Source organism: Mixophyes fleayi, chromosome 3, assembly GCF_038048845.1.
Source record: "Mixophyes fleayi isolate aMixFle1 chromosome 3, aMixFle1.hap1, whole genome shotgun sequence".
NCBI lineage: Eukaryota > Metazoa > Chordata > Amphibia > Anura > Limnodynastidae > Mixophyes > Mixophyes fleayi.
In genome coordinates this window covers 226,044,253-226,069,341 of record NC_134404.1, presented here as the reverse complement: position 1 = coordinate 226,069,341, position 25,089 = coordinate 226,044,253, and positions in this window count along the sequence as shown.

The following is a 25,089-nucleotide window of genomic DNA, read 5'->3' as shown; positions in this document are numbered from 1 at the left end:
GTATATACAGTATGTATTTTGCCAACTGTATAACTTCTTACTGGAATAACCATCATAGAAACTAGTTTCAGTAATTATTGAATTAACTAAGTATATTGTATTTAACAAATGCGGAGTTTATGTTTCTGTACCTGTTCAATTACTATACATATACTACATGCCAGTGCAGAGCACTTCGGCATGTATTTAATGTTCCACTTACAATAACTAGGTAATAATTCCCTCAGAACATGGAATTATTGTCCAATAATGCCTAACCAGGAGAAACTGAAGTCCCGATGGAAAACCGAGTGACTTTAACATTCAGTTCAAATAAATCATGAGGGTTGTGGAAGAAATCAAGGTCATATTTCTTTAGAAATCAGGTACGCACCCAGAGAGTATTGAAACTAATATAGATTCACCATGCAAATTATAGGAAACTACTCCTCTTCTGGGGGATCACTCTGGTATTTATATGAAACAATGAACAGAGGCAAAAAAAATAACATGCGGTACATGCACAGTACACAATATGATTTTGTGGAGAAAAGAGTTCTCTTATCAGTATACATTGCATTCTTCTTGGTAAATATACAAGTCTCATATAAAAGTAGTCTAAACTTAATGTAACCATCTTGAATATTGAGGCCCAAGCCTAGATTCTGTTTTCTACATATAACATCATGTATGTAATTAAGCACAATCCCCAAAGAAACTCCATGATTTAACCTACAATACTTCCACTTATGTTCTAATGTGTTCAGTAATCAAATATCTCTTATTTCTTATATTTTTACCAGGAATATAGTCATAGGATTTCTTTCCATCTACGGCGTACATTTCCTCATCTAGGGTCTTCTGAATATCTGGATGACCCAAAATCTTGGAGTTATAAGCCTAAAATAAGGGCTTGTTGGGACTCCTTGAAAAAACATACCGAAACATAAGTCGGAGGACTCGTCGCAATAGACTCGGTTTGGGTCCTCAATGTTTCTCCTAATTTAAATAAATAAAATATAATAAAACGGTTTTATACTGGCATCATTGTTAGAAGGGAACTTAGAAATTGACATAGAAACAAAGTCATATTAGAGCAAGAATGATGTAAATATAAATAGCATTGAGGACATAGCACCTAATACTGGCAGCAGGAACAAAAGAGATGATATAAGCAGCACCAATAGATGCAAGATAAGCAGTGCCAAAATGACAGCAATTACACTAGCAGTGCTTAGTCTGCCACGACTTAGTTTCATACAAACGAGAAAATGTTCGTACTGACTGTTAGGGCTACAGTTGGCATTATTATCTATCATAGGGGCATATTTAAGAAACCACGATAGTGCTCTTACCGTGAAATTAAGGTCCTTCTGTGTCCTCCGCAATATTTATGAAAGGTGCATCGCAGCAGATATAGTGGATATCTGCTGCTTTGCACTCCTCTTCGTTTTTGGGAGCAGTCACCATTCTACAGTATGGTGACTGCTCATGGCCGCAATCTAACAAGTTCTAACAAGCTGAAGCTGGTGTACATTATCATAATTGTCAGATTTCAGTGCTGTCAGCTCTGTCCGAAGAGCAGAGCTGGACAGCTCATGTGTGGAGGGATCTCATAATCCCTCCCTGTCACTCACTGCTCTCTCTGCAACTATAGTTGCAGAGACAGAGCGGGGATGTTTTTTTGCACATGTGCAGTTTTTCGAACTGCACATGCGCAGTTCCAGAGTAAAGAAAAATGAAGAACACTTGGAGGAGATCCGTGGACACCGCGTTCTGAAGAGGGGGGTAAGTGTGATTTTTTTTATCACAGAAACAACAGTTTATCGGAAATGCTGTTTCTGTGATCCGTTTTTAATAAATTTGAGAAATAGTTCAATCCTTATCCATGCGATAAGGATTGAAAACTATTTTTCATTTTTGCCGATGATTGATAAATGTGCCCCTTAATCTGCAATATTGTTTGAATCACTCATGTAGAAATGATAATGGTAAAGAAAAACAGAGCAAATAAACTTGAATGAATGAATAGTCTGGTATCTGACACTATTCACACTTTTAAATCCTAGTGCAACTAAGCCCATCTGTGCTTCACATATAATCATCAGTGTATAATAGTAGGTTCAATATGGTTGTATGGAAGAGACTTATATAGCAATAAGAGCACTCAGCAATATATGTACATTGTACCTGCATGAATAATTAGATGCACATATAATATTAGCAGTGATTACAAAATAACAATCACTTTATTTAAATGTAACATTGTGCAACCTGCAAAGGAATCAGATGAAGAAAGAAACATTTGTTATATTTATATGTAGATACTAGAGCAGAGGTGCTAGAAGCAAGTAGTTTAATTAAATCTGGCCTAATAAAATGAATAATTCTAATGAATAAACATCGCAAACAAGTGAATTGATAAAAATGTGAACAGAGATTAATTGCTTAACACAGAATGATTCAACTAAATCAGAGCAGATTAATACAATGAATCCCTAGACTATAAAGTGCTACATCCTCGCAGGAGATGAAATTCAAACGATCAATAAATTACATCTGAGAGATCAATACTGCCACAAATGGTCTACACAGCCACCAGGAATAGCGAAGCCCTACATGTTTGCTTGCTCATAAAATTAAAATAAGAGACCAACATGTAAAGAAATCACAAACATATTACAGTTTATTTTTAACCAGTGCAAAAGGTACTTATTGGTGGTGATATATGTAAATATGAAATAAATAATTCACATAACTAAAATTTCCTTCTAAAAATGTAAAATTAAACATTATATTTATAAGTGTCAAGAAACATCATAATTCTCATAATTCACACCCAATTCTGACCTCATTGAAATGAAATAAGGAATAATATATAATTAGAGATGCTCAGGCTCGGTTCCCCGGCAACCCGAACACATCCAAACTTAGGGGACTTTTGCGCTTTTTCGGATTTGAAACCGAGGCAAAACGTCATTGTGATGTTGTCGGATCTCGGATCTTGCGAGTTTTGGAATCTATAAATACCGCCCTCCACGGTGATCTAGCGCCATTTGAGAGAGGGGCACAGAAGGGGAATCATAGTGTGCAGAGCAGTTGGGTAGCCAAAGGTAGAGAATTGAAAGAGGAGGGTGGTAGCAGTGTTATACAAGGTAATCATTGACATTCAGGAGAGCTCCATAGCTCTCCAGTGTTTAATCTCATTGCAGAAAAATACAAATAATAGTGCTTACAGGGTTGATTTAATGCTGCAGTCCAATTCTACAGTATTATATAGGTAACACACAGAAATGAGAGCTCCATTGCTAACTGTCATTGCTGAAATACAAATACTAGGCCTTGCAGGCTTTTCTACTGACTTTTCTTTTCTACCACTGCTGTGTGCCAATGTGTCCGAGATGTGGTAGAAACTACCGTGTGTTTGAGTCATTGCTATGTCGCTTAGCATCCAGCCAGGTCGCTGCAGTATTTGTGTAAAAGTGTATGAAAATAATAATATGACCTGGGAGGTGGTCAAAATTGACTGCAAATGACTTTAAATTAGTGTTATTGAGGTTAATAATAATGTAGGGTCAAGAAAAGAGCAAAATTATGTGATTTTAGCATATTTTATCAATTTTTCTAAAAAAATACAAAACCAAAACACACGAGAGTGGTTTTGCCAAAACCAAAACCAAAACACAGAGCTAATCCAGATCCAAAACCAAAACCACTTCACGGGGGTCAGTGAGCATCTCTATATATAATTCAAATGAGGTAGAACTTATATTATAAACTCTTGAGTAATATAATAATATTTTTATTCTATTGACACTGATTTCTAGTTTTTGATCATATTTTCAATTATTTTATCACATTTTGCTGAGCAGAGATTATTACTAAACTTCTGAACTAATATACGATATGATTTAAATTTTAAGAAAAATAAATGAAGTTTAATTTTACTTACATATTATCAGGTTACATAATAGTCTGAGTACTGGAAAAAAAATGTCAGTGCCTCCAATATCAGAACTTTCTTGTTTCTCTTTCTTTGCATAATACAAAGAACACCAGCATTTTTTTTCAGCAGAGAGTTGTAAGGTATTGATCCCGGTTGCACATTATAAGACTTATCTATGAGATGTGATGGTTTTTGTTGAGTTTTGTCATCATTTTTGGATCCAGAGTGGTAGGTATAGATGAAGTAAAAGCAAGAACAAAGAAGGTCTGATGAAGATTGTTTAAAAATAATTTTTGAACATTGAATATGGTAATTTTCAATAAATAGTTTAGAATGGCTCTTAGGCAAAATATACGAGCAATGTTTTCCTTCCTCCCATAGAAAAATAATTTTCAGCAGCTGAAAAGTTCGTACAACAAAACATACACCTATGGTATTTTCCAGACTCATTGCACTGCCATGGGACTGCCTCTACTAACTATGGAGGTATCAAAGTAAGAAATCTAGTTTGATTTCTGAGTGTCTTCAGGAATTAAAAGGCAGATAATGTTTCTAGCGTTAACCTTGGAATTTTTCCACTTTTGTTGTGAGAGCGGCAATTGGAGTAACGATGGAGGAATAGAAGTTTGTAAATCACCAGAAAATTTTGTTAGCCCAAATCCAGAAAAGTTTTAAAACCAATATCAGAAGGGAAGGTTTGGATGGGAAAATACATTTTATGGTTGAAGAGTTGTTAACATTGCCCATGATAGCCTCCCTGGAAACATCTAGACATGTTTCCTGACTTTATAGGAGATTGGCTGAAACAATGACCCTTGGTTCCACAATACATCTAAAGACCCGTAGATTGTCTTTGGGAACATTCCTCTTTTGAAAGACCACCACCACCATGGGATGTCTAGAAATTTGGAGCAAAACCAAAGTTGCTGCATCATCCCGGTTCATTCTTTCCTGTGAGTGTTCTCTAAAGCAGACATCAGTTTTATTAAAAACTGCTCAATGAGCTGGAGCATCACATTCTGCCAACTCATCCCTGATTTTGTGTTAAGTCCCTGCCAGAATGTGCCTACCAGAGTTTTACTGTTTAACTGAGTTCCAAGGTTAAGATGCAAAATAACCTACAGTGATAGGACCCTGATAAAAAATAGCAGACTTGCTCAAGCAGAAGAGAGCCAACTGGGCTCACCAAAAACTTCCAATGAAGGCAGTAGCACTGTGTAGAATAGGATTGTGAAATTCACAAAGGAGTGAGGCACCGACTAGAGCTTCTCTGGAAAGAGGAGAAATCATATAAGTCAGTTTGGTGAATTCTGATGTGAAGGATCACTATTGTACTAAGGTGGCAAGTAAAATTGCAAGGTAGACACTGGTTTACAGATGCAGGCATGGCTGGTGCAAGTACAACATTTAAACTCGAAAATACAATGCCAGTAACAATAGATGCCTGAGAAAAGAACCCAAGTCGGTAGAAATGCATTGATTTTGGGAAATGTCAAAGGCTATGGATGTGGTCCCTTGAACCGCAAATTGTTGGTGCTAGCTATATTAGTCAGGATTTTGTCATGGAACCCTGCAAAGAGGTGGTAATCTTTGCGATGGAACAAGCAGAGGTTGTGGCTCCATGGTGTGTCCCACTAAGCAGCAGTTGACACAACAAGAATCATAAATCAAGGGGCAAGAATCAATTTTATTTGGAGATGGGCGATAGGTAAGGGGAAAACAGCACAACATTAGTGTCACGACTCACAATGATTTTGTAGATCCCTTGCCTCTGTTTAGAGAACATGCCTAGGAGTGCGAAGTCTAACGCATAGGAGGTATTCTCCATGGATCCCCGCAAGGGGATATGGACTCCGCTGCTCCTATTCCGCAGGTCGCGGTCTCCCAGACAAGAACTAACAGAGGGTAGTGAAGACAACCCGCAATGAAGCAAAGAATGTTTACTGTTCACAGGATAAAGTTCGTGGCTCTTAAACTCAGGTAGTAGTAGTAATGAAACACTGTAAATCATAGTAATGCTGCAGAATAATATATTGAATGATAGTACAACAGAAGTAAATATATATCAACAGATACTGAACACACGGCAACAGTATATAGGCAGAATGCAGATCACATCAGGCTACTTCAGAATTGGTAACTTGACAATTATTAGGGATAAATAAACAACAGTTCAAACGTAGAGATGATAAACGGAGAATTTGTCAATCCAATAATGTAACACACGGCAGATAGATCTGAATCACTGGTACAGCAATAGTCCCATCAGAATGATAATGTAGAACTGCTGATCCGAGGATAGAGATGATTCAGTGTAGCAGGTGAGTTACAGGTATTACGATAATTCCCAGAATGGAGGAGCAATAAACATTGAACTGGTTAATGATACAAATAGCAGTCCCAATAGACATAAAGAAAGTCAAACAGTTCGTTACCTAGAAGCAGCAGGAAAGTCCGAGCCGTGTGTAGAACTACTGATGACAGATATCTTCAGTGATGTAATATAAATAAATCAAAAGTGCTATAACTTCAGCCGAGTAGACTTGGGAACTCAGGTCCGAAATTAGCCACGGAAGAAACAAACAGCTCACAGGAGAACTTCAGGTAACCACAGATAAGAATATCTGGTAGACCCAGCGTAGAACTACAAATAACAGGCACACTCGACAGCAGACCATAACAGTTCAGCATGCAGATGGATAACGAAGAGGAGTCTCACTTGAGCCCAGCATGAAAGTACAAACGGCAAGTATACTGAAATAGCCACAGGTGCAGCAATCAACTTACAGTAGTTATTCAGCATGTAGGTTTAGCAGCAGCGATGACTTCCAGATAAGACCAGCATGGAACTGCAAGTAACAGGCAGCCTTGATAGCAGACAGTAATAGTTCAGCGTACAGATGAACAACGAAGGAGAGGCTCCATAGAACCCAGCATAGAGGTACAAACAGCGGGTGTGCCGGAATAGCCACAGGTGCAGCGGTCAACTGACAGTGGTGATTCAGCGTGCAGGTTTAACAGCAGCGAGGAGACCGGCGTGGAACTGCAAGTAACGAGCACCCTTGGCAGCAGAAAATAGTAGTTCAGCGAGTAGGTACAGCAACGAGAAGTTCAGCAAGCAGGTAACAGCAACGAGGAATCCAGCAGGAAATAGGCAGGAGGTCAGATACCGAGAACCCGGACCTAATGCAGACTGAGTAACACGAAGAACAGGCGATGAGCCAGGGACCATGGATAGTTTAAATAATACTCCAGAACCAATGGGAATCGAGAGGAGGTCCAACCCAAGGTAGCAGGAAACACCTTAGTAAAAGTAGTGTCTTAGAACAGAGGTATACTCAATCACAGTTCCTAGAGGGAAGTCACAATGCTGGCACTTAACTATGGGACCGGCTTGTGACAATCAGGTGAGGAAATGAGCCAAAGGTCAGGGTAACAAGCAAATAGGAATAGTCGTAAGACAACCTGGGTCAGGGTAACAAGCAGACAGGAGAAAGTGTAAGACAACCTGGGTCAGAAACAGTTGATCAAAGCAAATATATAGATTTAGCTGACAGCAGCCCGAATAACCTATTGCTCACTATGGTGCACTGTTAAAACTTTTGAAACTAGTGACATCAGCTCATGTGAAACCGGCTGCAATTTGGGGAGATTAGATAAAAGAAAAACAGAGTTGCAGGTGGAGGTTTGAGCAGAATTGGAGTAGACTCATTACAAGGAACAGAGCAATTTTGTGGTTATATCACCATGCACGGTGGTGACAGCACATGATGTGCATAATCCCTCACTGAAATGTGTGCTATGTATATCCTGTTGCACTAAAAGTGTTGATTATGAGAAAAAGTTATGTATTGAAAAAGTATGTACTTGGCTGAGCACACACTCCCATATTAGGTGCTATGTAAAAGGGAGTGTGGTCACCAAATACATTTTTGTATTCCAAGAGGTATTTTTTGAATTTGGTAACCTTATTTTATAAAAAAAATAAAACACAAACATAGCATAGTGAAAACCTGCTCTCAGATTTATGGCTGTTTAATGCATTGTTCATGTAATTAGAACATGATTTCAGATTTTCATGCACTTCTTAGATTTTTTGTAAATGAAAACTGTATAGATTGCACAAAATACTGAATACAGTCTTAGAGTTACATTAATCAAGATCTGCAAAATTAAGTGAAAGGTTTGGCTTTCCTGCATACTGCTGTGAAAAGCAATTTTCCATCAGACTAAAATGGGGGGAGAAGAATTGGCCATTCTGCAGTAATTCTTCAGCAGACATTTTTCAGAGTGGCAGGAATTATAGAAGTTAAATGGAAACTCACTGTAGGATTTTTCATTTAAAGCTGAGCTGAGAGACTGCTTCTCGCAGCTCTCACTGGGAATTTTGGAAATTTATGCTGCCCAGACTACTCTTGGTATTAACTAGTCAAACCATAAGGCAGTCATATGGGCTATCACTGGAAAATTGAGTTTCAAAAGCTCTTCTGAGTACACTCAAAACAACTATGTAAACACAGTAACACAATACTCAAATGATCTGTTTTGCTACTCATAAGCAACTCTTCAAGTTGAAAACTTAACTGCTATCAGACAAGTATTCAAAGCAATTTGTGAATATGTTATATTGTAGAAAAAAAGGATATTAATTACTGAATATAGATGCTAATTTTGATATGCTGTGGGAGCATGAGAGTACAGTGATATACCAATAGGGGTTGCAGAGGTTGCATTTGCCACCAGGCCTGTTGGCCCTCGGGGGCCCACGCTGAAACCAACATTGCTAACAGACATTGCAGGGCCCCATTTGATATGATACTTGCTGACAGCATTGGGGCTGTACAGCACCTCTGCTGGCTTTCAGCTGTCAGCACAGTGGCAAAGCAGTGCAGAAATGTTAAGTCAGTGTAATTGTTTTTCATATGTATTTTCTTTTGTATCTGAGGTGTGTGATTGCTATATGTTTGATGTGTGCACGTCATGTACATTTGATATCTGGGATAGTTGTATATTTGATCTCTGTTACTGATAAGCATTCGATGTGTGTGATATATTTAGTTATGCCACTAGCAGAATGGATGGTATAAATGCCTTTCATTTATATTGCATATTAAGGGTAACTTAAGGATGTTTACTTGTATGGAGCCACAGATTCAATGGCATTTGGCATAATTATCCAGATAGGACATATGAAAACAGCAAGCAAAACAATGGGTACAAATAAGTAGAATAATAAATGCATGGATGCAATTAACTGAACAAATCACATGTCATACAGAAACAATTCAGCATAAGAAATAACTGGGAAAAGTGAGGAAGATGGAGAGTGAGCAAACATTAGACATAGAGCAGATGACCTTGCTTGTGAAAGCTTACATTCTAAGGGAAGGCTAATGAGAGACAATAGGAGACAATGGTACAATCATCATAGTGGGGTCCACTGTGGTGCAGAGGTCCATAAGATGTTGAGTACAGGATAGTGCAGGGGCCAAGATGATGCAGCGGCCTAGATGGAGGAGTGGCTTCTGTTAAATTGTGAACGCAACATTTTGTTTTTATTATTTTTATTATGTCAATTTTGTGAATATTTTTTAAATATATTAGATGAAATGTTCATGTTTCTTATTGTATTAATTGTTTATTAAAAGAATAGCAGCTGATGTAGTCATAATACCAACTGTGCATTCTTCCACCTCTGTGGCCTTGTCCTTAATGTTCAGTTACTTGCTATTTAGACAAGAAGTTTTTTAGAATATCCTGTGAAAAACTGAAGTTCATGGTCAGAAGACTAAGGATTAGGACATTGCTTTATAGGACATTGCTTTATAGGAGGTTATCGGGTTACGTTTTTATATTTTTACATTTTCTAAGTGGATAAGTACATTTTATGATATGATCTGCTGTAATAAAAGTTATTCAAAATCCTTATGTAAAATCCATATTTGCAAAAAAAATAAATGTCTACACACCCCTTGGCAATGGGCCCTTTGCAACCCTTTAATACACTGCAATAATCTTAGCACACTGAAATTTTATCTATGTGGTGCAATGGTGCATCTACTTTGTACTTCACTAATAAAGCCTTCACTCCACACAACTCTTCTTTGCAAACTACTGGACATAATGGTGCACTCGCGGAAATCAAAGTGCTTCGCCGGTCCAAAAAAACCTCAATATCATCATCACCATTTATTTATATAGCGTCACTGATTCCGTAGAGCTGTACAGAGAACTCATTCACATCAGTCCCTGCCCCATAGGAGCTTACAGTCTAAATTCCCTAACACACACACAGACAGAGAGACAGAGAGAGAGACTAGGGTCAATTTTGATAGCAGCCAATTAACCTACCAGAATGTTTTTGGAGTGTGGGAGGAAACCGGAGCACCCGGAGGAAACCCACGCAAACACAGGGAGAACATAAAAACTCCACACAGATAAGGCCACGGTCAGGAATTGAACTCATGAACCCAGCATTGTGAGGCAGAAGTGCTAACCACTTAGCCACCGTGCTCAATAATAATTTTTCAATTATATTTTCAGAAAGATGTGTTACATTTTCTTCATTGAGTAATTTATTGAACTATACAGCATAAAGGAGTAATTTTAAGAACTATTTAAATTTCATAAAAAAGGGATACTCTATAAAACAGGAAGGGTAAACACAAAAAACAGCATTACAGGACCTATGTTACATGTTTCGACTTAAAGTCAATCAGTTTCTTGGCATAGAAAAACAATAATCCAAAAAAACATATTATCAGAACTCAAGCAATTTAAGTTGTCCATTAAACCTAGCAGTTATGTAATGGCATCCAGAGCAAAGGACTTGTCAAAAATAAAAGTTAGAGCCATAACATCAGACCAAAACGTTCTACAATGTCCATAACAAGTAGAAAAAGTCTGTCCTGAATATTACTTAGAACTTGACCCGTAGAAGGGGGAGTCAATAGCATGTAGATGCACCAGTGACCTGAATTTTGCACAGAATGCTGGCTCTACACCAAGTTTATAGGGGTGATTTGAGGTATCTCAAAAGAATTGCTTTTGACAAAGTAGCAAATACTTCAATTCTCTAAAGGTTTTTTGTATAATTTTGTAAAAGCAAAAACATAAAATAAATAAATTATATGGGAATTACGTAATTGGTTTAATTTTTACTCTAAAAATCTATTTTGGAAAGTTGTGATAATTTCAAAAATATGTAATGCTCTTTCTGTTGCTTTACATACCGTGAACATTGTTTATTATTTACTACAGATGAATGCATTGATTCGGGAATTCAGCCGAATTCCAGGGATTCCGTGTTGGTGAATATATCTCTTTTGATTAACTCAAAATTTGGTGAATAATATTTGCCCACCTGAGAATCAGAAAAATCATAGTGCATTATAATGAAGTCGATCAGCAAGCATCAACAAATGTCAAAATCCTTTATAAAATGAGTTAAAGCCCTGACTAGAATTCATTATTCCTGGAATGTTCTAGGGTAAAATATCTGTGAATGCTCTCTGTGACTGTGTGTAGTCTAGTCTATAGTACATTCGTGTGTGCATCGCATTTGCTACATAGCTGTGTAGACAGTACTGCAGCATTTCCTGTCTGTTTTATTTTCTCCTTTTTTGATTACACATTTTAAAACCCTCACTACAATAAAATTACTGCCTGAAACAGGAAGGAATTGTCTTAAGATGGGGCTCGGTAGGCAAGTCTGAAAAAATTTGAGAGAGTGTTTGAAAGATTTGAGGTTAGGGGTGAGTTTGATTGAGCGTGGCAGAGAGTTCAAATGTGGGGAGCAGTGTGGGCAAAGTCCTGATGGCAGGAGTGTGGTGTGGTGATTGGTGATGAGGAGTGGGGCAGCACAGTGGCCTAGTGGTTAGCACTTCTGCCTCACAGCACTGGGGTGATGAATTCGAGTCCCGACCATGGCCTTATCTGTGTGGAGTTTGTATGTTCTCCCTGTGTTTGCGTGGCTTTCCTCCGGGTGCTCCGGTTTCCTCCCACACGCCAAAAAAAACATACTGGTATGTTTACTGGCTGATATCTAAATTGACCCTAGTCTGCCTGTGTCTGTCTGTGTGTGTATGTTAGGGAGTTTAGACTGTTAGCCCCAATGGGGCAGAGACTAATGTGAATGAGTTCTTTGTACAGTGCTGCGGAATTAGTGACGCTATATAAATAACTGATGATGACAATGATGAGGTGAAGGTCATTGACAGAACGTGGTGGGCTAGTAGGGGAGTATTTCATGACAATGTTGGAGATGTAGGAGGGGAATGCATTGAAGAGAGATATATAAGTGAGGGTAGTCAACTAGAATTGCATTCTGGAGGCAATGGGGAGCCACTGGAGGTTTGAGCCACACTTTTTCTCACACTTGCAATGAGGTCTGGGTACTCCCTGTTGAAATCGTCCTCAAAACTGGGTCTAACTGGGTAATAATGCAAAAATAAAATTGAATGAACTTCAAAACATCATCTAAAGAAAAACTATTAAAAATAAACTAACAAATGAATTACTGAACTTCTAAAAGCCAAAAAACAATCAATTTCTATAAATACTATCAACACAGGAAACCACTAAATAATAATAATCATCTTCATACCTGGCTGTATCCTGCTTCTCAGGCAGAGATTGTAAAATGGTTGGCAGAATGTGGGTGGGATCTGGCCAGCTGAGGCAAAATGGTGAGAATCGCTTGCAGAAATATAAACGTACTGGGAGATTTACTACTGCAATAAGTTACTAATAATATTAATAATACTAATCAAAACTTATCAGAAAATAATAAAATAATAAAACAAAGTCACTTTTTATGTTAATTTAAAAATGTTAGCCACAGTTCTTAATTTAATGAGAAATAAATGTGTTTTTTAGATGCAATCTAGAATAATAGTAGTGTATCACAGCGATTCCCTTAAACTTTAAATAGTGTTACAGTGTTTGCTATTGTCCATAGGACATGGTTTCTTGCTAGCAGCTCCGTTTCACAACCTCTGCCCTTTGGGAAAGTAAAGAAACCACATAAATTATCTAACTGCTTCCAATCTCGGGAACATGAGCTGTAACTTCCCCCTCTTTAAACCTTCTTAAATAACACATACGTAGTGCTCTTTACAGCAGGGAAAAAATAATAAATTTCCTTTTAAATATTGCTGTATTTAAACCTTGTTTCTCCTCCTATAATGCTAGACATAAAATAGTTTCCTAAATTAACACTCTGGAATAAAATAGCATAATATGTATAAAAAAACATATCTATTTGCAGACTATAAAGGTTATCCCCTACTAATTTGGCAAGGCATTTCAACACATTAAGAGCACTGCTGGCAAACTGTTAATTCTACATCTGGCAATGTGCACACATTTTATTTTATATATTTTTTGCTTATAGTCTTTCATGTCTTTCTCTATAATGTTTTCAATGTGTGTGTGTCTTTCAATTTATATTTTACAGATTTTAAGATACATAAATGTATTCAGAATGCATAATATTTGCTATTTGTTTGGATACTGGTGAAACCTAAAAACAGCTTTACATGTTTACAGTAAATTTAATTCCCTGAACAAAGATGATGAAATATTTCCTCTTCACCTACCATGTCTTCCTTTTGATGCACAACATTTGGTAATAGTATACAATATAACAGAAAACAAACTGTTTATATTAGGGATGTGCACCGGCCACTTTTGGTGTCTCGTGTTTTGTGTTTTGGATTCGGATTTGCTTGAGGTTTTGGGTTCGGATTTGTTTCGCAAAACACCTGACGAAAGGTTTTGGTTCGGATTTAAGGCTTTGGATTCGGATTTATTTTGAAAAAAACATAAAAAGTGTTAAAATCAAGTTTTTTTGGTTTATTTTCACTCCTACGCTATTATTAACCTCAATAACATTCAATAACAATCATTTCCACTAATTTCCAGTCTATTCTGAACACCTCACACCTCACAATATTGTTTTTAGTGCAAAACGTTTCACTGAGGTAGCTTTCTGGACTGCATAGTGCAGTGGTCCCGGTACACAATTTGGTACCGGGGCCACAATACCTCTGCCTTCAAATGGTCTGAATTCCACTGCACAGCTGCCTGCTCCTACATCCTCTGCAGCATATACAGGGTGTAGTTCGAGCGTGTCAATACCTCTTGTTTTTGACGATGACAGGTCATTTTCATTAATTTATGATTTGGCAGCAACAGTCAACGTTGTTTAATATCTGATACGCCTCTATCTGGACTGCATAGTGGAGTGGCCCCGGTACCCAATTTGGTACCGGGGCCACAATACCTCCTCCAACTTTCAAGTGTAGTGTTTATAATTTATAAAAACTACAGTAGTTATAGCATGTCAATAACTGTTGTTTTAGATGACCATGGTACAGAGCAATCATCATTGAGATCCCATCAAGTATGTGAAAGACAGACAGCGTCGAAGTGTTTTTTGTTGACTTTGTTAACCCAAAAATTGTCCCTGTTGCAAATATTCGTGCAATGAAGAGTGACTTTTTCATTTAAAGGCTCAAGCTTTCAAGTGTAGTGTTTATAACTTATAAACACTACAGTAGTTCTAGCACATCAATACCTCTTGTTTTTGATTATGACAGGGCATTTTACTTTTGGTTTAATTTGTTGAATTTGTTTTAATTTTGTTTTACTTTGTGCTCATGGCAAACGACTGTTGAATGGTCACATAATGGCAAAAAAAGAGTTGCAAGATGGAATTGTCCTTGGGCCCTCCCACCCACCCTTATGTTGTTGAAATAGGACATGCACACTTTAACAAACCAATCATTTCAGCGAAAGGGCCTACCAAACTGTGCCTGAAATGATTGGTTTGGTTCGACCCCCACAAAAAGAGCTGGCAAAGAAAAAAAAGAGTTGCAAGATGGAATTGTCCTTGGGCCCTCCCACCCACCCTTATGTTGTTGAAATAGGACATGCACATTTAACAAACCAATCATTTCAGCGACAGGGCCTACCAAACAACTGTGGCTGAAATGATTGATTTGTTTGGGCCCCCACACCAAAAAAGCTATTCATCTCTCCCTGTACAAACTAAACAGGCTCTACTGATGCAAGATGTCGTCCTCATCCTCAACCTCTGATTCCTCTCCCCCTACAGTGTGTACTTCCTCCTCCTCACACATTATCAATTCGTCCCCACTGGACTCCACAACCACAGGTCCCTCTGTACTATCTGGAGGGCAGTGCTGTACTTGATTGAGGAATTGATAATTCATTTTTATGAACATCATTTTTTCAACGTTCTGAGGAAGAAACCTCCTTCGCCGCTCACTGACCAGGTTCCCCGCTGCACTAAAAACTCTTTCCAAGTACATACTGGAGGGGGGACAACTCAGGTAAAATAGAGCCAGTTTGTACAGGGGCTTCCAAACTGCCTTTTTTTCCTGCCAGTAACAATATGGACTGTCTGACATGTCTATTTGGATGGTGTCAGCAAAATAATCCTCCACCATTTTTTCTATTGTGACAGCATCCAATGCAGCAACAGTAGACATGTCTGCAATGGTTGGCAGGTCCTTCAGTCCGGACCAGATGTTATCAGCATCCCCGCCAGCGGCTCTTTTAGGAAAACTGAGCTTTTTCCTCGCAGCCACAGATGTGGAAGAAAATGAGGGTGGAACTGTTGGCATGTCACGGTCCTCTTCAGAGGACAATCTCCTGACCAGCAGGTCTTTGCACCGCTGCAGACTTATGTCCGCCGGAAACAGAGACAAAACATACGCTTTAAACCGAGGATCGAGAACGGTGACCAGAATGTATTCCTCTGCCTTTAAAATAGTGACCACCCTCGGATCCTGGCAAAGCGTACGAAGGGCTTCATCCACAAGAGCTACATGCTTGGTGGAATCGCAATGGTTTACCAGCTCCTCCCTCACTTTCTCCAGCTGCTTCTGCAACAGCCTGATCAGGGGAATCACATGACTCAAGCTGGCAGTGTCGGAACTGACTTCTCGTGTGGCAAGTTCAAACGGCTGGAGAACCTTGCACAACACGGAAATCAGTCTCCACTGCGCTTGACTCAGGCGCATCCCCACTCCTTTGCCTATGTTGTAGGTGGCAGTGTAGGCCTGAATGGCCTTTTGCTGCTCCTCCATCCTCTGCAGCATATAGAGGGTGGAGTTCCAGCGCGTCACAACCTCTTGTTTGAGGTGATGGCAGAGCAGGTTCAGGCTTTTTTGATGTGCCTCGAGACTGCGGTAGGCACTGGCAGAATGCCCAAAGTGTCCAGCAATTTTGCGGGCCACCGCAAGCGTCTCCTGCACACCCCTGTCACTCTTGAGGTAATGCTGCACCACCAAATTAACGGTGTGGGCAAAACATGGGACGTGCTGGAAATTGCCCATATGCAATGCCCGCACAATGTTACTGGCGTTGTCTGACACCACAAATCCCCAGGACAGTCTAAGTGGGGTAAGCCACTGCGAAATAATTTCCCTCATTTTCTCTAATAGGTTGTCAGCGTTGTGCCTCTTATTAAAGCCTGTAATACACAATGTTGCCTGCCTTGGCACGAGCAGACATTGTGTAGATGCTGCTACTGATGCAGCTGCTGCTGTTGGTGCGGAAGGGGATGCATCTACCCAGTGGGCTGTCACAGTCATATAGTCCTTCCTTTGCCCAGAACCACTTGTCCACATGTCCGTGGTTAAGTGGACAGTGGGTACAACCTCATTTTTAAGAGCACTGAGGACACTTGCTCGTACTTCTCTGTACATCTTTGGTATCGCCTGCCTAGTGAAGTGGAATCTCGATGGGATTTGGTACTGGGGACACAATACCTCCATCAACCCTCTAAATCCCACTCCACTGATGGCAGACACCGGGTGCACGTCTAACACCAACATAGCAGTTACAGCCGCAGTTATACGCTTTGCAATAGGGTGACTACTATCATATTTTGTGGTCATGGCAAACGACTGTTGGACGGTCAATTGTTTTTTGAAATACGTAGCGGTCTTACGACTTCCCCTCTGGGAAGATGACCGACTAACAGCAGCAACAGCAGCAGTGGCAGTAGTAGGCGTACCGCTGCAGGATTCCTCGGATGAATCCCATATAGAAGAGGACTCAGTCTGGCTGGTGACATGGCCTGCAGTACTAAATCTGATGGAGAACGTGGAGGAAGTTGACGAGGAGGGTGTTGGTTGTGTGTATCCAACAGGACCAAGGGATTTAGGTGTCCCTGTACTGATGACGGTCCTAGGCCCAGTTCCTGAACTAACCACTGAACTATGAAGGTTATTCAGGTGACTTATAAGGGAGGATGTCCCTAGGTGGGTAAGATCCTTACCCCTGCTTATTTGAGCTTTACATAAGCTACATATGGCCATACATTGGTTGTCCGGATTTGGATAAAAATAACTCCAGACCGAAGAGGTGCATTTTTTGGTCTTCTGACCAGGCATGACGATGGGCTTTTTCATCCCATGGACATCAGCTGTTTCCCCCCCTGGTGCCTCACTTACAATAACCACATCACCATCCTCATTATCAAGTTCCTCCACAGCGCCAGCTACATCAATAGCCTCCTCCCGGTGTACAACATTGACACCTTGATTATCCAAATCTGGATCTACACTGTGGGTGATCCTTCCAACATATGCAGAGGGTGTGCTGCAAATGCTGGATGGAGTCACCTCTTCCCATACAGTGATGGGAAGGTCAGGCTTCACAACCACCAACACCCTTGGACTCGCCTTGGGGATTTATGATGTCATCTGTTTAGAAGGCAGAGTTCTTTGCTGTTTTGTTGTTGTTGCTGACAGCATAACACTCTTAAATTTTTTGTAGGGGGGGAGGAGGAGGGCTTAGATCCTTGGGTGAAGCTGGACCACTAGTCATGAACACGGGCCAGGCCCTAAGCCGTTCCTTGCCACTACGTGTCGTAAATGGCATATTGCCAACTTTACGTTTCTCCTCAGATGATTTTAAGTTTCTCTTTTTGCTACTTTTTGAGAACTTGGGCTTTTTGGATTTTACATGCCCTGTACTAGGAGATTGGGTATCGGGCTTGCCAGACGACGTTGATGGCATTTCATCGTCTATGTCATGACTAGTGGCAGCAGCTTCAGCATTAGGAGGAAGTGGGTCTTGATCTTTCCCTACTTTATCCTCCAAATTTTTGTTTTCCATTATATGTAGCACAAGAGAGCGTACCCCTAAGCCACACACACTCGGCAAAGCCTTTAAAAATTATATGCGGCCCAGAAGAGTACTACTGGACTTATACTGCTGAATCAGTGAACTTTGTAATATAGCAGTACCAATGGACTTATACTGCAGAATCAGTGAACTTTGTAATATTGCAGTACCACTGGACTTATACTGCTGAATCAGTGAACTTTGTAATATAGCAGTACCAATGGACTTATACTGCAGAATCAGTGAACTTTGTAATATTGCAGTACCACTGGACTTATACTGCAGAATCAGTGAACTTTGTAATATTGCAGTACCACTGGACTTATACTGCTGAATCAGTGAACTTTGTAATATAGCAGTACCAATGGACTTATACTGCTGAATCAGTAAACTTTGTAATATAGCAGTACCAATGGACTTATACTGCAGAATCAGTGAACTTTGTAATATTGCAGTACCACCGGACTTATACTGCTGAATCAGTGAACTTTGTAATATAGCAGTACCACTGGACTTATACTGCTGAATCAGTGAACTTTGTAATATAGCAGTACCACTGGACTTATACTGCTGAATCAGTGAACTTTGTAATATTGCAGTACCACTGGACTTATACTGCTGAATCAGTGAACTTTGTAATAAAGCAGTACCAATGGACTTATACTGCAGAATCAGTGAACTTTGTAATATTGCAGTACCACTGGACTTATACTGCAGAATGAGTGAACTTTGTAATATAGCAGTACCACTGGAATTATACTGCAGAATCAGTGAACTTTGTAATATAGCAGTACCAATGGACTTATACTGCAGGATTGTTTTTGGATTTTTTTTTTTTATTAATTTTTTTTATAATTTTTTTTTTTTTTTTTCTTTTATAATTTTTTTTAATTTTTTTTATAACTTGGGAATAATGGGGAAATAACAATGCCCTTAGAAGGACAGAGCACAGGACACAGCACCACTGGACTGAACAGGACACAGCACAGGACCCAGCAGCACCACTGAACTCAGAAGGACAGAGCACAGGACACAGCACCACTGGACTGAGCAGAACACAGCACAGCACAGCACAGAACTGAACAGCACAGCACAGCACAGCACAGAACTGAACAGCACAGCACAGCACAGCACAACAGAGGACCACCTAACACATCCTCCCTCTACCATGATCAATGCCCGATTGAAGATGGCGGCGACTAGCGGGGAATTTATAGGATCCGAGTATCGCGAGATCCGACAGCGGGATTATGACTCAGAGCCTCGGTTTCAGTTTTGCAATTGGCAGGAATACCCGGATCTGTCTCGGATCCGTCTCGGATCGGCAACGTTCGGGTGGGCTCGGATTTCAGATATCCGAGCCCGCTCATCTCTAGTTTATATGAGATGACCTTATAAAAGTAGGCCTTAATAGTAAGGGTGTGCACCGGCCACTTTTGGTGTTTTGGGTTTTGATTAGCTTGAGATTTTGGGTTCTGATTTGTTTTGCCAAAACACCCCACGAAAGGTTTTGGTTCTGATTTCGGGTTTTGGGTTCTGATTGTTTTTTAAAAAAAGCATAAAAAGTGCTAAAATCCATTATTTTGTTTTTTTTTCACTCCTACACTATTATTAACCTCAATAACATTCATTTCCACTAATTTCCAGTCTATTCTGAACACCTCACAATATTGTTTTTAGTCCAAAAGGTTGCATCGAGGTAGCTGGATGACTAAGCTAAGCGACACAAGTTTAATGTAGTGAGCAAGAAAAATCATCCTGAATAACTGGAACCCTTGTTTGCTTTGTGTAGGAGGAAGAATATTCATAAACTATGCTCACACCGCACCTTGGATTCAAACGTTGTCTGCTATTATAAGCAATTACTTCTTTTTAGCATTAGCTTTTTTTTATATGTATACTATTCATCTTTTTATATATCTTATATGCTGTGAATATCATTTACAGCAAATTTCTGTGAAATGCGTGATTTGATAAATAATATGGTGCTTAATAAGCAAGAGCTGAAGACATCCATACTAACACATTAATACAAATGGTTTTGCAGAAAAACACACTCTTGAAGTTCTTTAGAGGATATTAAAAATAACAATCTCATTCCTCACTTGTGCAGATGAAAGTTAATTTGTTTTCTTGTGTTCATTTTTCTAGCCTGAGTCATAAAAAGATGATCATAGGCAGATTTATTCACATTAATATCTAAATGTCAAATCAAATTGCTGGAGGGGTTAAAATGGAAATTGGCAGCTAACACTGGGACATGTGATGCTTTTCTATGGCAATCTCTGAAGTGCCTAACAGATTAATACATTAGGTCCACTCAGGGCCGCCTTCAGAAAAAATCAGGCCCAGTACGGGCCCCCATGCTGCCCGGGCCCCTCCCCCCATGAGCGGGTCCCCCCCCATGAGCGCCCCCTCATGAGCAACACATACTTACCTGGGGCCCGCCGCTGGTCTCCGCTATTCTGTCTTCAGCCTGGCTGTCACCGTGACAGCCAGGCTCCAGGATCCGATCGCAGGGGTGGAGGAATCATTCCCCCTGCGATCATGTGATCTGTCACAAGCAGAGCACATGATCGCAGGGGGAATGAATCCTCCACCCCTGCGATCGGATCCTGGTGCCTGGCTGTCACGGTGACAGCCAGGCTGAAGACAGAATAGCAGAGACCAGCGGCGGGCCCCAGGTAAGTCTGTGCTAAGCTGTTGTACCGGGCCCCCTGGTGAGCCCGGGCCCGGTACAACAGTACCCCCCGTACCCCCCTGATGGCGGCCCTGGGTCCTCTGACCTTAATGAAATTCATCTAAAAATGTTAATTGACACATATGTCTGTGCATTTAGTTTCACAGGGATCTTTATTTTCTGCATATCTGTATGTAGGAGATAATGCACTACCAAGGTAAAAAGAAATATCATCCAGAGAATCCAGTTTGTAGATGAGAAAAAGCTCACTATCAAACAATCTGCGGGGGATCAAGTCTTTCAGCAATCGGTATGTTGCTAGATACATGTGTCAGTCACAAACAAGTTCCACGGATCAAGAGATAAAAAACATACAATTATTATGCCATTATAAAAATGTTTTTCACATTGCCATCATTCTACCTTGTATGCTAGGCACCTGTACTGTAATTACTCACAATAGATGTCACCGGCTGACGCACGCCACTCATATGGTTGTCACTGCTTAATAAAGCTGTCCACATTCAAACTGGTTGTTCAACTAAATGTACAAGTGCTGCGGATCTCAGGAGTCCTCATCACGCCGTCGGATCTCGCGAGATCCGACGGCGTGATGACGAGGTTTTGCCTCGTTCTGATCGGTTCGGGATCGGCGGGAACCCCCGAACAGTGCTCGGATCCGGGCTCGGATCGGCACTGTTTGGGGGGGTTCTGATTTTCTAATTCCGGACCCGCTCATCTCTACCTAATAGACACCCCTTCATGAGTTAAAATAATTTCTGTATGTTACTTAAAAAGTGTCATAAAAGAAAACCACAAACCCATAGATTGTAAGCTTGTGAGCAGGGCCCTCTTACCTCTCTGTCTGTATGTTTTGCCCAGCATTGTTTTATTACTATTTGTTCCCAATTGTAAAGTGCTACGGAATTTGCTGGCACTATATAAATAAATGCTGTTGATGATGATGATGAAGAAATGGAGAAGAAAATGAATGTTAAAAGGTATGCGTAAGTGTGATGATAACATTGGTACTTGATTATGTAGGAAATAAAGTAGTTGCCTAAGGTAATGTGCTTGATACATGATCTTATGTAGAAAACAAATCAGTCTAAATATTCAAGATGGTAAAGTCATGACTCTTGATACATAAGATGAGTTTTCTTATCAAACTCTTGTTGTGTACTGTGAATGTGACTGTGCTTTTTAGCTCTTTTCTTTGTATCAAGATATAAATACCAGCGTAATTGTCCATAATTTTGAGAGTATTCTATAATACCCCATTCATACTGCCCAACAAAAACCTGTTTTTTGCCAGGGCAAGCCCAGACGATCCGGGTCGAGGGGCAGTATGAATGGTCCCAGATCTAATTCCCGGGTCTTTTGGTGGGGTAAATCCTGGGTCTGCCCCGGGAAGCCTACACTATGTATGGTGCAACCTGGGCTTTTCAACCCGGGTCTCACCAAACACAATGATGAAGTAAAGAAAAAACAAAAAAAATAAACATCACAAGAGGAGTCAATTAGAGCTCCTCTTGTGATGTTGCCATGGAGACCCTGGGCAGACCCATGTTCTGTGTGAATGCGGCCTATCTGGGATTTTGACTCTGGCGAAGCCTCTGCCCCCTCTGTCCCCCGGCAATATCCCGGGTTTATATAACCAGGTTATTGCCTGGGCGGCAGTATGAAAGCAGTATAACTTGCTTGGCAAATCTATGTTAAAAATTACTCTGGTCTTCTACAATTATGTAGTGTCAGAAAAAGTGTGTTGCCTGTAGAAAGTAGACTGGACGATGTGATATGTAGTCCCATAATTCCAAAAAAAGGTAAAGGAATTATTTTAAATCGCTTTTTGGGATTTTACACCTACAGCCCAAACTTGTCTTAGAAAAGACAAAGGACACTAGTTGCATGATGTGCTGCTTGTTGACAATATGAAGTAATTGAAAGAGGACACTTACCCAGTCTACTTAGTCCAAGAGACTGAGTTGGTGGTCCTCACAAGAGCATGGGCACTTGTTAAGAAACAAACTGTAAACCTTTACTTTGATGCTGAGTATACATTTGGTGTAGTACATGATTATGAGCTATGAACTAAGGAAATACCATGGGTTCTACACTTCAAGGGACTATGAATCAAAAATTGCACTTTTGTAGCTCAACTTTTGAAAGCATTTGTCACCATAAAGACTCTTGTGGGTGCCACTGACTGATATTAGTGCAACTAAGCAGGGAGGTGAGGAGTCTAAAGCACCCCCGGTATTCACCATGGACCCCCGCAAGGAATTATGGACTTGGCTGTGTGAGGTGCGCAGGTCACAGTTCTCTAAGTTAGTTATCAGTGCAGCGGGTGAAAATCAAAAATGGTCATGCAGTCCAGGTCAGATACCAAACGATAGTACACAAGGAGAATCCAAAGGGTTGGTCAGAGGCGAGCCAGTGGTCAGGATGCAGATTTCAGACGGAACCAAATCGTAGGACAAGAGGGTGGTCAGGAACAAGACAGGAATCAGAACCAAAGTAGCAAACAAAAGGAACTAGGGAACTAGAGACAGGAATGCTGGAGCTGGTGAAACCAATACTCTTGTACCAGAATGGAGGAAGGTCGGGCCTTAAATACATGCATGTGGCCCCTAATTGGGAGGACATAATTCCGGCAGTCAAATGCACCTGACCGCCGACATATGAGAGAAAGAAGCGTCCTGTTGCCTAGCAACGGGACACAACTCACTGTGCATGTGAGCGCAGTGTCAATCCGGAAGTAGTTCCTATTGCTAGGCAACGGGATGCGGCTTGGCACAGGAGACAGGCATCTGTCCCCGACACTTATGGACAGTGCGGGGACTATGCCTGACAGCATTAATACTACTTTTTGCTGTTGCTATTATTATATGCACTACTATTAAATATCTCCAAAGGAAGCGCCTTGACTTACTCCACAGCCAAAGCTGCAGCTCATACGGCAATAGGTAATCCTTTCCACTCATGAAAATAAGATCCACCACCAACAGAAACACTGCACTTTGCCCAATGATATTAATGAGAAGACCAATGAAACTTCTACCGACTATGCCAGTACCTCTATCCAGCCACAAATCACACTACATTTCTTACTTGAAATTAATGCCGCAACAATTGTAGTAGAGGCAGTCCTATGTGGAAGCTTTTGTAAGAAATTCATGGCTGGTGAAAATACTTTTTCCATCCAAGAAAGAATTGCCTCAGAACAATGTTCATGGATCAAAATATCTCTTCTTCACAGAAGATAAATCCTCCTTAGGCAAAATGTGTTTCTGTTCTAGGTTGTACGTCATCCTCATCGATCATTCTTGGTCCAAAATGATGACAATATCCCTTGATCCTTTGTCTAGACCAAGAAGATCAACAATCAAATAAATATGAACAATCAAAATCACATATATGTCCAACTATCAAATATACTTTTTTATGGAATAAAGACTTCATAATTTGGAAAAGTCCTGTGAGTGCCTCCTAATTATATAATTTAATACATCCATGTTTTTAAAGTTCCTGCAGCCAGGTTTGAGAAAAGTCTACAAACATGAGTGCCTTTCTTAGGATGTATATCTATGCAAATATCCTGGGGTGGTCCCTTGGATGAAACTGACACTGAATTAGACTCCTTGCCTCAGGTGGCACAGTGGGTCCAATCCCACAGTTTGTGACATGTGTTGTGTTTGTCAAAAGAAGATGTGTTTATTGCAGGATAAAATTGAATGCTTAGCATGTGCAGTATGGTAAAAAGTATACTTACTTTTCTAGGCTAGAAATATGTGGTTTCAGCCTCCAAGACTTGAGAATGGTAAACAATGGAATATGGATTTTTCACTACATTGTTAATATCATGACCTCTACCTAAAGTACTTCCTTCTAGAAAGAGGATGGACCATTAGCAAAGATAATGTAAAGGGACCCGTTCAAGAAGTGAAGTTCCCGGGATGTGGGCAGGGCCTACGGAAAAGATCCAGAGCAACCCTCTTTGTCAGTTATACATAGCAGAAAAAGATATCTGATTGCTACCCATATTTTACACTGTCATTGACAAACCTATATTGCACAGAGACACCCCCATCACCAGTCATACATTTTATGATATTGTGTGGCAATTATGCAAATAAATATCATCCATAAAAAATTACAGAGTAAGTCATATAGGTAAAATATTTTTAGACAGAAACATTTATATATCAAAAATAAATATCTTTACAACATGACATCTGCAATGCTTACAGTTTATAGAAATCCAAGCACCATGAAGCAGCTACAAGAGAGGTAACAGCATTGTCTATGCTGGTCTAGGCTA